We start from the raw sequence: 15285 nt of genomic DNA, 5'->3' as shown, positions 1-15285 counted from the left end.
GCGGTCCTTATAGGCCAGATCAAATAAAGACAGCAGGTTTCTTCCCCAAAGGTCAATTCACGACTTCATGCTCACTTTTTGTTTTACCGGTAGCAGCTTTTAAATTCTAGTTTATTTTAAAAAAAAACTCAATTCACATTCTCAAACTGTGGGAATTGAACTTATTTTCTGGATTATTAGTTGTGACTGAACAGTATGCTGTCATATCAGATGAACAAATGCATGTTTGTATTTTTAAATAGTCAACTGTAGTTAATCTATTCAAATTAACACCTAGACAAATTGCTTGCCCATTCAAAAATGGTTTTCTTTAATTTTGGAAGTTTAAAGGCAAGGCCCATCACCACCTGCTCAGAAACTCAAGGATTGATATGAAGTTAAAAGCAAAATACTGCAGATGCTGGAAATCTGAAATAAAAACAGAAATTGCTGGAAATACTCAGCAGGTCAGGTAGCATCTGTGGTGAGAGCAACAGAGTTAACATTTCATTCATAACTATCATGTGAGCTGAACTGAAGATCCTTGGGTATACCAACCAGTGTTCCCTCAAATTTTGTTTGTCCTTGCGCAGCCCCTTTAAGGAGCTGCGCGATCCAATCAAAATACCGCGCATGCACGGTTTTTGTATTGAAAAACTGGCTGCGCTAGTTCCCTGGAATGCCGTGCAGCTTACAGGGAGTATTGGTACCAACCCAAGCAGTTCCTGAGCAATATGATGTTGCTGTCAGGAGCTTTGTGTTTGTGGCAAAGCTAGAGGCATTTAAGAGGCACAAGTAGCATGAAGGTTGCAGTTGAGTATCAACATCCATGAGGCACTGTGGGCCTCTCAGCAGCAGAGAATTGTATTCCACCACAATCTATAACCTCATGGTCCAGCATATTCTTCACTCTCTTACCATCAAGCCGAAGAATCAATGAGTGTAGAAGAGCATGCCAGGAGCGACAACAAGCGTAGCTAAAAATGAGCTACAACACAGGACAGCTTGAGCGATCTCATAACCGACTGATCAGATCAAAGCTCTGCAGACATGCCCCATCCAGTCGTGAATGGAGGAGGGGGCTCCATGAATATCACCATCTTCAAAGATGGCGAAGCCCAGCACATGAGTGCGAAAGTGCGTTTGCAACCACATACAGCCCAGTGGCTGATCCATCTTGGCCTCCTCCTGAGGTCCTCACCATCACAGAAGCTAGTCTTCAGTCAATTTGATTCACTCCACATGATATCAAGAAATGGCTGAGCACACTGGATACAGCAAAGACTATAGGCCCCAACAACATCCTGGCTGTAGTGCTGAGGACTTGTGCTCCAGAACTAGCCGCACCTCTAGCCAAGTTGTTTCAGTACAACTACAATACTGGCATCCACCCGACTAAGTGGAAAATTGCCCAGGTATGCCCTGTCCACAAAAAGCAGGACAAATTCAATCTGGCCAATTATCGCCCCATTAGTCTATTCTCTATCCTCCGCAAAGTGATGGAAGGTGCTATCAAGTGGCACTTACCTGTTCACCGATGATCATTTTGGGTTCTGCCAGGACCACTCTGCTCCAGACCTCAGGTGATGTGAAAATGACTGCCCTTGATATCAGGGTAGCATAAGAACATAAGAAATAGGAGAAGGAGTAGGCCATATGGCCCCTCAAGCCTGCTCCGCCATTCAATAAGATAATGGCTGATCTGACCTTCGCCTCAGCTCCACTTTTTCCTGCCTGTTCCCCATAACCCTTGACTCCCCTATATATAGTCCAAGAATCTGTCTATCTCAGCCTTGAATATGTTCAATGACTCACCTTTCACAGCTCTCTGGGGTAGAGAATTCTGTATATTGGCTGTCGGGCTGACTGAAAGGTCGGATGACACAAAAGATGGGGGCGCCGCTACCACTGCCCCTCAGTGGCATCGCCCCACGCCAACCTCGTGTCCCTTAGGGCAATTTCCCCCGCAGTGCGCAAAGAGGTCAGCGCAGGGCGATAAGGGGCTGGCGCGCCGAGCCTCGAGAGCAATTCTGCGGGGGTGGGCGGGTGCCTTTCTCAGAGGGGCAATTTCGGATTCTATATCTCTGTTTATGAAGCCCAGGATCCCGTGAGCCTTTTAAACTGCTTTCTCAACCTGCCCTGCCACCTTGAACGATTTATGCACACATACCCACCCCCAGGTCTCTCTGTTCGTGCACCCCCTTTACGATTGCATCATTTAGTTTATATGTCCTCTCATTCTTTCTACCAAAATGCATCACTTCACATTTGTCTGCATTAAATTGAATCTGCCATGTGTCTGCCCATTTCACCAGCCTGTCTGACTTCAGGAAGATAATCACACTCCTCCTCACTGTTCACTATACTTCCAAGTTTTGTGTTATCTGCAAATTTTGAAATTGTGCCCTGTACACCCATGTCCAAGTCATTAATATATATTAAGAAAAGCAGTGGTTCTAGAACTGACCGCTGGGGAACACCAATGTATACCATCCTCCAGTCCAAAAAAACAACCGTTCGCCATTGCTCTGTTTCCTGTCACTTGGCCAGTTTCATATCTAGGCTGCCACTGTCCCTTTTATTCCATGGGCTTCAATTTTGCTGGCAAGCATATTATGCGGCACAATTTAAAAGATGCCACCTACTAGGTCATATCAGCATGGATCAGTGTTTCTCTAGCCGTTATGTCTTGGAAGCAGCTGTACTCCCAATATCCAAGCTGACCACACTACTAGTAAATTCAAGGTTATAAACCCTTCTCTGGCAGAGATAGATGATGATGCAGTGTTGACCAGCACAGCTATCTTAGTTAAACTATTCAAACTACTGTCCAGGTGTGCTGAGGTCAAAGATGGTGACATTAGGGAATTAATTGTATGTGGAAGTTGGCCAGGAGATGCAAGCTCTTTTTGGACAGATAATAAAGCTTGAGTTTATGACCTAATGGAAGGACATCCCAAGATAGAGATGTCCTATTCAAATAGAACTGCTGCACTTTTTTTTGCAGAAAACCAAGATAAAACTACATCCATAGATGTTACATCAGGGGTGGGATGTGACAACATAGTCCCATTGTCAATAGAAGCATTCTGAATTTTATTCGGCACTAAACTAGTGAATTTCCAAATTTTATTAAATGTTCTGAATATTTGTTTACCTTCAATGTTTAGAAAATACTCTCTGGACCTTTTTAGAAACAAAAACATCAAACTCTTCACATTGGTGTCAGTCTTGGCTCAGTCTTGCCACTGAGTCAGAGGTCATATGTTTAAGCCCTGTTCAAGAGATTTGAGCACATATATGGTGACACTTCAATGCAGTACTGAGGGGATGCTACACTGCTGAAACCCCCTCTGCTCGCTCAGGTAGCTATCATGGATTCCATGGCACTATTCAAATAAAAAAAACAAGAGTTCTCCTTATGTACTGACTAATAGATATCTCTCAACTAACATCACTGTCAATTTATTCCATTGCTGTTTGTGGATCCTTGCTGTGCACAAAATGGCTGCCATATTTTCCTACATTACTTTTGAAGTGCAGTCACTGTTGTTTGTTGATTGTGAATGTTTTGGGATATCCTGAGGCCATGAAAGGTGCTGTATAAATGTAAGTTTTTTTTCTTGTCACATGTCAGATCTATGAAGAGCTCCCAGTCCAGTTTATTAGTAAGATGACATCCAACTTGACTTTCTTTTTAATCTGTGGTTAAGTTTCTGTCATGATTCATGTTCTTTTTACTTTGCTTACTTGAATGGCTCCAGTCCTAACTAGAAAATACAATTTTTCCATGATGCTATAGAATTAAGACATTTCACCTTTGGATAGCTACTAGCATCAAAATAGGATGGTTGTCATCTGAGTAACTTCTCAGGCAGTTAATTGAGGTGTGTGATTGTTCTAACCAACTATTGATTTTGTGACAACACAGTGTCAACCAAAAGAAAAGTCATAATTAGGCAGGTTATTTCTTTGGTGCTAGTTCTAATTTTCCCACTCTGTTCCTAAAGACATTGTGAAAAAGTTATTTTTTTAAAACCATATGGGATTTTCAAGAATTTAAAGGCAACTGGGAGTAGTATACTTTAAAGTTTATTATCTTTTGGCAATGAAATCCATACTAGCCATGGTTCTTACAGTGAGTTGCTGAAGTTTGTTCTTGAATTTATGAATAGAAAATGTGATGAGTAAGAATTTTTTTTCTGGTATGTGACCTTCAGAAGCTGAGATGTGGTAGCTCTAGCTGATTTTTGAATTTTAGGGTTCAACCTGAACATAGCTAGTAACATTTAAAAAATGAGTGCTTTCAACAAAAGCACAATTTTTGAGTTGGGAATGCAGGGCATCTGCTTCTTTCTGCGTTCTCTAACTCCTCACTAGAGACATTTTGGAGAAAGGATGCCACTGTTGTATTTGTTATGCTTGTGCAGCTCAAAGTGTGGACAATTTACTTTCTATTTCCTACTTAAATAAATTACTGTACTTTTTCAAAATGGGACAGTCAAATGTTTCTTTTCTATGGTGCTGTCATTGCTTTCCACTCAATTTATAGACAGGTAGGTTGGTATTATTTGTAGCCAATGGGTAGCTTATATTTGTCATGTCACAGAATCCCATGTTTTTACAGTGCAGTAAATGTTATTGAATTACTGAGACAGCTGAGCAGAGATGATCATCTGGAAAATTATAGATTAGACAAATCGGCAATCTTATTACGTTCATTCAACAGACTTTGATTTTAATAATCTTGACTTTTATTGGAAGAAAACAGATTAGATTTCCATGCAATTACTGCCATGTCTCATTCCATCTTTTTGTTATACATTAGCGTGCATGGCAGAGATGGCATGTCTGATCACAAAACTTACTGGATTACAGAAATGTCTGATAAAAACATGAGAAATAATCGCAGCCATAATTTATAAGTCTTAGAGCAACTTTAGGTTTCCAATGGATTTGCTTGTTGAATTTCTGAGAATTATTAATTACTTTAATCAGAACAGCAAAAATATATAGAACAAGTTGTAACTTTGAAAGCAACATCATCTCTTTATTAAGCAGTGATCTCGATCAGAAGGATTAGGAAAATTATTATCTGTAATACTCCCAAATGATAACTCTTTCAATGTTTGAGATTTGGGGCTTAATTTCTTGCATGTTCTTTTATGAATTTGTATGTTCAATCTAACAATTTAATTTCTAAATTTCATTCCCAATGCTTTTTGATAAGATGCAGTGCATATGTAGATGCCCATTTATTAATCTGCAATATCCTCTTAGAAGAACACAAAATAGGATTGTTCTTTCCAGAACTAACATTTTACCCTTGGATATTTTTGTTCACTTTTAAAAGGTCATTTGACCAACTTTTTAGTGGTCTGAAGGAGCTGGAGCTTGGCTCATTAATTATTTCAGGAAATTTTATTTTCTAGTTTAAAAACTAAATATTTGTTTGATCTGTACTTTTCCTTTTCTGTTGGTGTCCTCCTAAAGGCAACTGAATCAAGAGGGTGTTTAGGGAAATGGCTGCTGGGTGTTACTTGAAGTGCACCCAGATGACAATCCCATGTTTTCATTGCCCTTGTTCTAGTGAAGTAGCACTTCCCACTCTATCCTGTGACAGTACCACAGCTAAAATTGATAACTTACTGGTTACACTTCAAAAAAATCCTCATAATTGGGATAATGGCTGCCAGTGAGTTACCATGTAGTTATTTGCTGGAGAAATATCACCAATGATGTCTCCTAGATCCTACAAATCCCCTGGAAGGACAGACGCACCAACATTAGCATCTTCGTCCAGGCCAACATCCCCAGCATTGAAGCACTGACCACACTTGATCAGCTCCGCTGGGCAGGCTACACAGTTCGCATGCCAGACACGCGACTCCCAAAGCAAGCGCTCTACTCTGAACTTGTTCATGGCAAACAAGCCAAAGGTGGGCAGTGGAAACGTTACAAGGACACCCTCGAAGCCTCCCTGATAAAGTGCGACGTCTCCACTGACACCTGGGAGTCCTTGGCCAAAGACCACCCTAAGTGGAGGAAGTGCATCCGGGACTGAGCTCCTCAAGTCTCGTCGCTGAGAGCATGCAGAAATCCAGTGCAGGCAACGGAAGGAGTGTGTAGCAAACCAGACTCTCCGCCCACCCTTTCCTTCAACCACTGTCTGTCCCACCCGTGACAGAGACTGTGGTTCTCGTATTGGACTGTACAGCCACCTAAGAACTTATGCTAAAAGTGGAAGTCGATTCCGAGGGACTGTCTATGATGATGATGAGTCATTTGACCAGCACTGATGAAATGAAAAGACAAAAATAGAGTGTGTGGTTTGCAAACCTCAACAGAATCTTAAAACTAAAATATTGCTATACACTGTAACTAGCTAGTTTCTAAATTTAGGCAAGTATTTTAAGGGGTAATCCCCTCCCCAGTAGAGAGCTATACTCAGAGTGGTGTGGGGGCGGATGAACGGAAATTTGGTGTTTCAGTGCAGTAACCCTACCTCCTCATCCACATTCCCTGAGAGTGTAGCTCTTTGCTGGAATTCCAGAATTAGCCCTTTAGAATCTCTCTAGGGCATGAGGTAGAAGTAGTATTTTAGATGAAATGGCAGCAATCTAGGACTTGCAGAAATCACTAAAAGCTAGTGGACAGGTATAAAAAATAATTTAAAAGGCTAATGAAATGTTACCCTTTATCTAAAGGGCGCTGAAATACAATAGGGTGGAACTTGTTTTGCATTTATATGAAGCTCTAGTTAGACCCCATTTAGAGTACTGCATTCATTTCTAGGCACCACACCTCAGGAAGACAATATTAGCCTTGATGGGGGTGCAGCACAGATCCACCTTAATTATATTGAGGATAAAGGGGTTAAGTTATGAGTTCAGGTTGCATTGACTAGGATTGTATTCCCTTGAGTAAAGAAGATTAAGGGGCGATCTAATTGAGGTATTTAAAGTAATTAAAGCAGTTAATAGTTATCTATCTCGCCTTTCCTCTGGTGGGTGAGTCCAGAACAAGGGGGCATAACCTTAAAATTAGAAGTGGGCTTTTCAGGGGTGAAATTGGAAGCATTTCTTCACAAAGGGTAATGGAAATCTGGAACTCTCTCAAAAAAAAATAAAGCTGTTGAGGCTACATCAATTGAAGGTTTCACGACTGAGATTGATAGATTTTTGTTAGGCAAGGGTATTGAGGGTTACAGAACCAAGGTGGGTAGATGGAGTTAAAATACAGATCAGCCATGATTTAATTGAATGTTGGAACAGGCTCAAGGCGCTGAATAATCTACTCTTGTTCCTATGTTCCACTAACACACAAGAACGGAGAATCTGTAATGTAGGTGTATAATTTGAAATGTTTTCGAGTAACAGGTATATTCTTGCGTTCCTTACACGTTATGAAATGAGTTTTGTATACATTCGAACTATGATGGACTTTCTTTGGTTACATTTTTCTGGATTATGTTTGGAACCAGTTATTTATTTTTTTTGAAGTCTCTAACTTTTGAACTAACTTTGTTTTTACTGAAATTTTCATCAACAATATAGACCTTCGTATATCGAACTCTTGCATATGGCATGCATGATGGGGCTGTATTTTCGTCATTTTTTTATCCCTATCATTTACCACCGAAAATACCACCAATGGTAAATTGATCACAGATTACCATCGATTTCATAATTTAGTAATGAAATACCACCAGTGTTAAATTCATCAGTGATTTATCACCGGTGGTTTAAAAAAAAAGCACCGATTTAATTTTTTTTTCTGTTTTATGACATTACTTTCTGTAATGTGTTTGAGCGTTTATAAATGTTTACAAATGAAGATTATTATAACAGGAAAAGGATTAACCAACATTTTATAATGAGAGGGAAAAAACAGATGCCAACTTTTTGCCATCATGTGGGTTGTTGACAAACCATTGAAATTACTGTGTTTTTTTGGGGGGGGGGAAAGCCCATTTTTCCCTCTAACAATTTTTTGTCAATTGCATTTCATGTGAATTTTATCCATTTGAATACCTTTTTAATTTTTTTTACTTCAAGGACTATTTTCATCTCAACAATTAGGCAGAGCTTTCAACCATAATCTGCATTCTGAGCATGTGCAGTTTGCAGAATTTATCAGAAGGCAATCTACCCTATAAGAATTTATTTGCTTTTTCCAGAAGACTTTCAAACAAGTTAACATTTCAGGCAATTCTGACATTTTGTTTACATTTATTAATAAATAAAGGGGCCGAAATTGGTGGACATACTGCCGCATACTGACCACCGACATGCCAAAATCGCGAAATTGATAAATACGTACAAACTGCCCGGCAGGAAATTCATCAGCGACATACCGCTGGGCGGTATGCATACAGTCTGCCCAAATGGAGCAACCTACAGACCGCCCAAAAGTCATTGGTAACATACCATCAGAGCTGCACACTATCTGAAAAAAGGTGGTTTTATGCCGATGGTATATCGGCGGTATGTATACTACAATGTTCCTTACCCGACCCTCGCCCCCTCCCCCTCAAGCGATCTATTCCTCCCTCCCCCCCCCCCGCTATCTATTTCTTGCCCCGCAGCACCCCCCCCGCCGCCCCCTCCCCTCCTCCAGGCGCGATCTGGTCCCTCTTCTCTCTTTCTCTCTCCCCCCCCCCTCACCCAAGCAGAGATCTGGTTCCTCCCCCTCCAGAGATCTGGTCCTTTCCCCTCCCCACACCCCACCACCCCCCCCCCCCCCACCCCTCAGGAAAATGCATAAATAAATAACAATATAAGTATTATAAATAAATAAACGCTGCACAAAACAATTAAAAATCTAAACTTCACAGGAGACACTTACCTGCGATCTGACGTTGCCAGTCTCTGGCCTCCGGACTGCTCTTCTCGGGGGCGGGGGATGGAAGTCGATAGAAGACCCTAACCCGAAGAGTCCTAAATCCCAGATAACTATCCCTGCACTACCAGAGCAGACCATCCGTCTCACTCCGCTGAGGCACCGCTCAGGACCGCCTGGACCAATGTTGCCAGCACTCCACCCCAGCGGTACCGGGTGAAGAAGATTGACCGACCACCGCGAGACCGCCGAGAATTGGGTGGTCCACCAATTTAGGCCCCAAAGTTTTCTAATATGATCTTCGCGGCAACATATGATTAGAACAGTGGGTTCTTTAAAGATCAGAACAAAATGATGATCAAATTATTTTTCAGTAAAGAGGTATTTTTTGAAACTTAAGGATACTTTGATTAATACAAAAAATGTTAAATACTTGGAAAACTGTAAATAATCAACTTTGATCAGGTAATTTTTTATGGAACTTACTAAAGGCCAAGTAGGTTGACAAATTCACTAATAGTGTACGAAAGAATAGATTTTCTGCCTCTGCATCCTGATGCATGTTGGGAAGTTGTGCATTCCCTGGCCTGATGTTACATTCATTAATTTTAAGAAGCAGAAAATATGCTGTTAAATGGTTTAAGACAGGAAGCAGCTACTTCAAAAAGTTGGAGAACCTAATTTCTCCCGTCCCAGATCCCAGGACCCATGCTGGGATCTAGTTCTAAATCCATTACCAATCTTGAGATCTAATTTGCCAATGCTCCCAGACCCCAGGACTTTAATGATTGAGATGAAGGAATTGAGAGTAATATCTCCAAGTTTGCAGATGACACTAAGCTGGGTGTCAGTGCGAGCTGCGAGGAAGATGCTAAGAGGCTGCAGGGGGACTTGGACAGGTTAGGTGAATGGGCAAATGCCTGGCAGATGCAGTATAATGTGGATAAATGTGAGGTTATCCACTTTGCTGGCAAAAACAGGAAGGCAGATTATTATCTGAATGGTGACAGATTAGGAAAAGGGGAGGTGCAAAGAGACCTGGGTGTCATGGTCCATCAGTCATTGAAGGTCGGCATGCAGGTACAGCAGGCAGTAAAGAAAGCAAATGGCATGCTGGCCTTCATAGCAAGGGGATTTGAGTATAGGAACAGGGAGGTCTTACTACAGTTGTACAGGGCCTTGGTGAGACCACACCTTGAGTATTGTGTGCAGTTTTGGTCTCTTAATCTGAGGAAGGATGTGCTTGCTATTGAGGGAATGCAGTGAAGGTTCACCAGACTGATTCCCGGGGTGGCAGGACTGACGCATGGGGAAAGACTAGATCGGCTAGGCTAGGCTTATACTCACTGGAATTTAGACGAATGAGAGAGGATCTCAGAGAAACTTATAAAATTCTGACAGGACTGGACAGGTTAGATGTAGGTAGAATGTTCCCGATGTTGGGAGTCCAGAATCAGGGGTCACAGTCTAAAGATAAGGGGTAAGCCATATAGGACCGAGATGAGAAACTTTTTCACCGAGAGTTGTGAACCTGTGGAATTCTCTGCCACAGAAAGTTGTTGAGTCCAGTTCATTGGACATATTCAAAAGGGAGTTAGATGTGGCCTTTATGGCTAAAGGGATCAGGGGGTATGGAGCGAAGGCAGGGGCGGGGTACTGAGGTGAATGATCAGCCATGATCATATTGAATGGTGGTGCAGGCTCAAAAGGGCCAAATGGCCTACTCCTGCACCTATTTTCTATGTTTCTCTCCCAATGATCTCAGAACTTCCCTCTCCAGTGTCCCTGAAATTGTTGGGATCACCCTCCCAGTGTTCCCATGCTCTAGTACACCCCTCAAAATACTACTAGCCTCCAAGACCCCATCTCAGTACTGCCAGACCCTAAACCCTCCACCGCATCATACGGCTGACACCCCCCCACCCCCCCCCCCCCCCCAGCCTCGCTAGCACTGAGGAGTCAGTGTCTCCAGTGATACTGTTTAGCAATTTTGTTCTTTTAAAACCTGAAACTTCTGTAACCGATGGCATGGGAAGCCTGCATTGAATATCCTGCATGCTGCACTTGTTTTCCATTTTTAACCTGCCATAATTCCAGCTGTGTCACAGTACTGCTGAGTGAAAAATGGAAATATTTTCTTTGAAATGCTACCCATTATGAATTTATTTTGTTAGTAGCAGTACGGTTCAAGAAAGTGTGACTTACAACAACTCCACTGACTCCTAATCTATGTTACTGGGTTCCTGCCAGTTACAGAAATGGAACCAAAGACAATAATTCAATGGTATAGTTTATGTACACTGCTGTCACAACAGCTGAAAATCATCTTAATGGATGTCACTAAAGATTAAATGATTTCTTCAGCTTTTGCCTTTACAATCGGTGATTTTTGGATTATAACTGCCACCACCTCTCATTGTGCCAAGTCCCTCAAGGATGTACCAGAGTTAAAAACAAAATGCTGGAAATACTCAGCAGGCCAGGCAGCATCTGTGGAGAGAGAAACAGAATTAATGTTTCAGGTCGATGACCTTTCATCAGAACTAGAAAAAGTTAGAGATGTAACAAATTGTAAACGAGTGCAGGGTTGGTTGTCAGACTTTTTTGCTCACTCCCGTTTATTTTTCTATAGTTACTCGCTTAAACTTTTTTCTTTCCTACCCTTCCATTCTGTTCCTGAGCTCTCGATCCAAATGCACCATTGTAGTTGCTCTTCCTCCTCCCTAAAGTCCCAATTGAGACTCCTGCTGCCATTCTTTTGTGACTTTGTGATTCATTGGCCTCACTGAGGGAGGGGAAGGGGGTGCTATTTGCGGTCAGGAAACTGGAAGAACAGGTTTCCTCCAGGCCCTGCCGAATTTCACAGCAAGGCTGATTATAATTTTTTGTCTCTGTTTCCAGATTGAGAGGCTGCCTGGCGGGCAGGGAAGGCCTGCGGCATCAGGCCACAGCCGGGGAAAGGTGGAAGGGATGGAGAGATTGTGGCTTCTTTGGGGGAGGGGAAAGCGGAGAAACATTGGGATGTCTGAGATGGGGGGGGATCGAAAAGGCGCGGGGGTGGCTGTGAAGGTGGGAGATTGGGAGGTGGGGTGGGGGAAGAGATCAGTAGGAGATCATGGTTCGTATGGATGTTTGGTTGTGATGTTGGGGGTGGGGGGAGGGTGGCAGTGGGTAAGCTGAATCCAGTAGGTAAATTAAAAGGCACTTACCTGGTAGATGCAGCAGTCCTTACTTTCTGTTAGCTGCCGGGTTTCCCAAGGCTCGGGAACCCGGCTGGCCAAGGTTAAATTTAAAATGGAGATTAAATCTGAGGTATGCAGCCTCATGATAATAACTAAATGACCAACCCACCTCCTGGGAGCAGGATGGTCACCTGCCCCGCCTCTGTTTAAAAACCTCAAACCCAACCCGCCCATTTCCAGTTTTAACATTTTTATATCTCTCCTGACCCAAACCCACCAGTTTCAAGGGGTTAAAATTCCCACTATTCAGTCTTCAAAACTGGAATTCCTTACTTCCCTCTGTCAGCTGTGGCTCAATGGGTAGCACACTCGCCTCTGAGTCAGAAGGTTGTGGGTTCAAGTCACACTCCAGAGACTTGAGCACGTAAATCTAGGCTGACACTCCAGTGCAGTGCTGAGGGAGTGCTGCTCTGTTGAAGGTGCGCCTTTTCGGATGAGACGTTAAACCGAGGTCCTGTCTGCTCTCGGGACGTAAAAGATCCCAAGGCATTACTTTGAGGAGGAGCAGGGGAGTTATCCCCGGTGTCCCGGCCAATATTTATCTCAACCAACATAATTAAACAGATTATTTGGTCATTCTCGCTGTTTGTGGGAGCTTCTCAATTCTCATCCAGATTCTCAATTTTTTAAAATTTTAAACATAATTTATACAATTAATTTGAGGCGTAATAACTCTTTTCCAGTGCACTAAAACGGAAATTCAGATATTTGTGTTTTATATAATTTATGTTTTATGACTGTTTTGAATGTATACCAGATGTTTTCCAGCTGCACAAACTGCAGCAATGCTGTAATTCTGTGTGAAGTGTTGGCACACACAGTCGATAATACTTTTATAGTTTTGAAGTGAACAGTTTTCCAGTTAAGAACAAACAACTGTAACAGTATGAGCTTTTGTAGATCAAAGGCTAGAGTTCCTGTTGTTGGGTTGTCAAATTGGGCTGAGCTGATACACTAAACCTACTGCTGTCCTACCTATATTCTCACTCTATCCTTAGTGTCTCCTTTTTCCCCTGTCTTTCCAACAGAGATGAAAGTCCAACTGGTTCACTTCATTCTCAAGATGTGGGTATCACTGGCTGGGTCAGCATTTATTGCCAATTCCTACTTGCCCAAGTTTTATACAACTGTGGCTTGCTAGGCCACTTCAGAGGAAGTTAAAAGTTAACTACACCAGTGTGACTGGAGTCACATAAAGCCCAGATTAGGTAAGGACAGCAGGTTTCCTTCCCTAAAAGAAATTGGTGAACCTGTTGGGTTTTTACAACAATCAGACAGCTTCATGGTCACTTTTGCTGCTACCAGCTTTTGAATTTCAGATTTTATTTTCACCTTGTATGAGCTGGGGTATGGTTCCACAGACAAGGGCAGTTCTCTGGTGCCTTGCCCAAGTGTTCATTCATCATGTTTGAGCCTTGAGGGCGAATTTTGCAGTCTATTCAACCACACTGGGTATCACAGCTGAGAACCATCCTATCATCGCCTAATATGCAATTAGCAGCAGTAACTACCTCTCCCATTTCCCCTAAAACCCCTTGGAAGTTGTGCTTTTTGGGGGCTATTTTCAAAATCATTGTCTTGTCCCAACCTTGCTATGTAATTATCTTTTAAACATTTACTATATTTAAAGTACATCATATTTTAATTGATCTAAATAGTCCTTTTTGAATACTTTATAAAATTAAATCTAATCAACTTCTAATCACTGCATTGATTTGGAAAGTGTAATAAAGAAATCAGTTTTTACAAAATAATGGTATTGGTTTGGTAACTTTACAGGTCGATCAGCTATGCTATTTAACACATTATTTTACTGTACAAGAAGTATAGAATATAAAGAAAAGAATGTTCACTCTCTAACTGCATAATTACAGATCTATAATGAAAGTAAAGGTTGACCAGAGGTTTCTTAATATCAAATACGATACTTCGTTCCAGTGCGCGCGCTCTCTGTCTTGAGGGCTTTTCTTTTTTGTTATCTTTTACCCCTGCCACAAACTACTGCTTTTGATTTAAGTTCAAATATTTTACCACCTTTTTAGAAGTGTTCAATTTTAGCAGCTGTACACTTAATTTAAAATGACATTGAAACTCGGAACAACTAAATCCTTTATAGCTGTGAAGTGAAATACATGACTGTACTGACACAGTTGCTATTCACTACCACAGGAGATTCCTTTCTCTTCATTTGCTCTAGTATTGCTGTTAGATGAAGTGAGTGGAGATTTATGAGGACCCAATTTGAATGAAATGTGTGGTTTCAGACAGATTAACTGAGGAATGGTTCGAAGCTCAAATTCATGATTGTGTATTACGTTAACAGGCAAACATTAAAGCCGGATTAAAGGTCCAATAAAAATGCCTCTAGCTTTCATTTTAATCTACTTTAGAACAGTGAAGAGGCATGGCACAATCGCTCAATGTCTTGTATTTGTTAAAATCAAGTATCTTCATAAAATCATTTATTTATGTATTCTTATGAATTTGAAATGTTGCCTTAAAAATTGAAACAAAGCATTTCCAAACTCAATTTTTTTTTAAATCTAAGCATTCATGGATTTAAAAAAAATTGGACACTGCTTTCCCCTTGTGTGTGTACTTTTCTTTGCGATGCTTTTGTAAGTTTATTTTCTAACAAACCATTAAATTACTGTGAATTCATTTGAATCAACACTGTCTACAGTATAACTACAGTGATCTCAGTCCAGTTTGTTTTACGATAAGCGGTTTGATCCTTCATTAAGGAAGTAATTTTGTACTGTAGCCTTGTTGTTTTGCTTCAATCGGAGCAGCTGAATTTCTTGAGCTGTACAACTTCTAAAACCAAGAACTGGCCATCAATAGTGTCTTTGCCACAAGCTGTAATTTTTGTTAAACTATTGTAAATTGATATATATAATAAAATGGATCTGATCTCTACTTTTTAACCTGAGCAGAAATCTTGAAGGATTATGCCCTCTCAATTGGACTTGAATTTTGACAAGGAGATTTGACTAAAATTGCTACATTGACTGGATCAGAGAACGTCCTAGTCTCGAGGGTTTGTCTGGGAGTGACCACTTTTCTCACTTTGACTATATCTCCTAGTGCTTAAGTAGAAGAACAATATTGATGGATCTGCTTGATGGAACAATCTTAACAAGGTGCACCGTGGAAGGGAAGTGTCCTAAATTACAATAATAAATGATAGCCTGCTTGTAATAAGGGTGTCCGACATGGCTCG

The 15285-nt window shown here is 41.3% G+C and overlaps 1 protein-coding gene across 1 annotated transcript in view; it reads left to right on the top strand.

Annotated features, from left to right (window-relative positions):
• lman1 (lectin, mannose-binding, 1) overlaps nt 1-15285 on the top strand; it is an 83344-nt gene that overhangs the window by 47121 nt on the left and 20938 nt on the right. The window lies entirely within an intron of this gene.

The sequence above is a fragment of the Pristiophorus japonicus genome, chromosome 2 (assembly GCF_044704955.1).
Source record: "Pristiophorus japonicus isolate sPriJap1 chromosome 2, sPriJap1.hap1, whole genome shotgun sequence".
Classification (NCBI taxonomy): Eukaryota; Metazoa; Chordata; class Chondrichthyes; family Pristiophoridae; genus Pristiophorus; species Pristiophorus japonicus.
The sequence above is the reverse complement of the archived record's forward strand: the minus strand, read 5'-3'. Positions and strand labels throughout refer to the sequence as shown.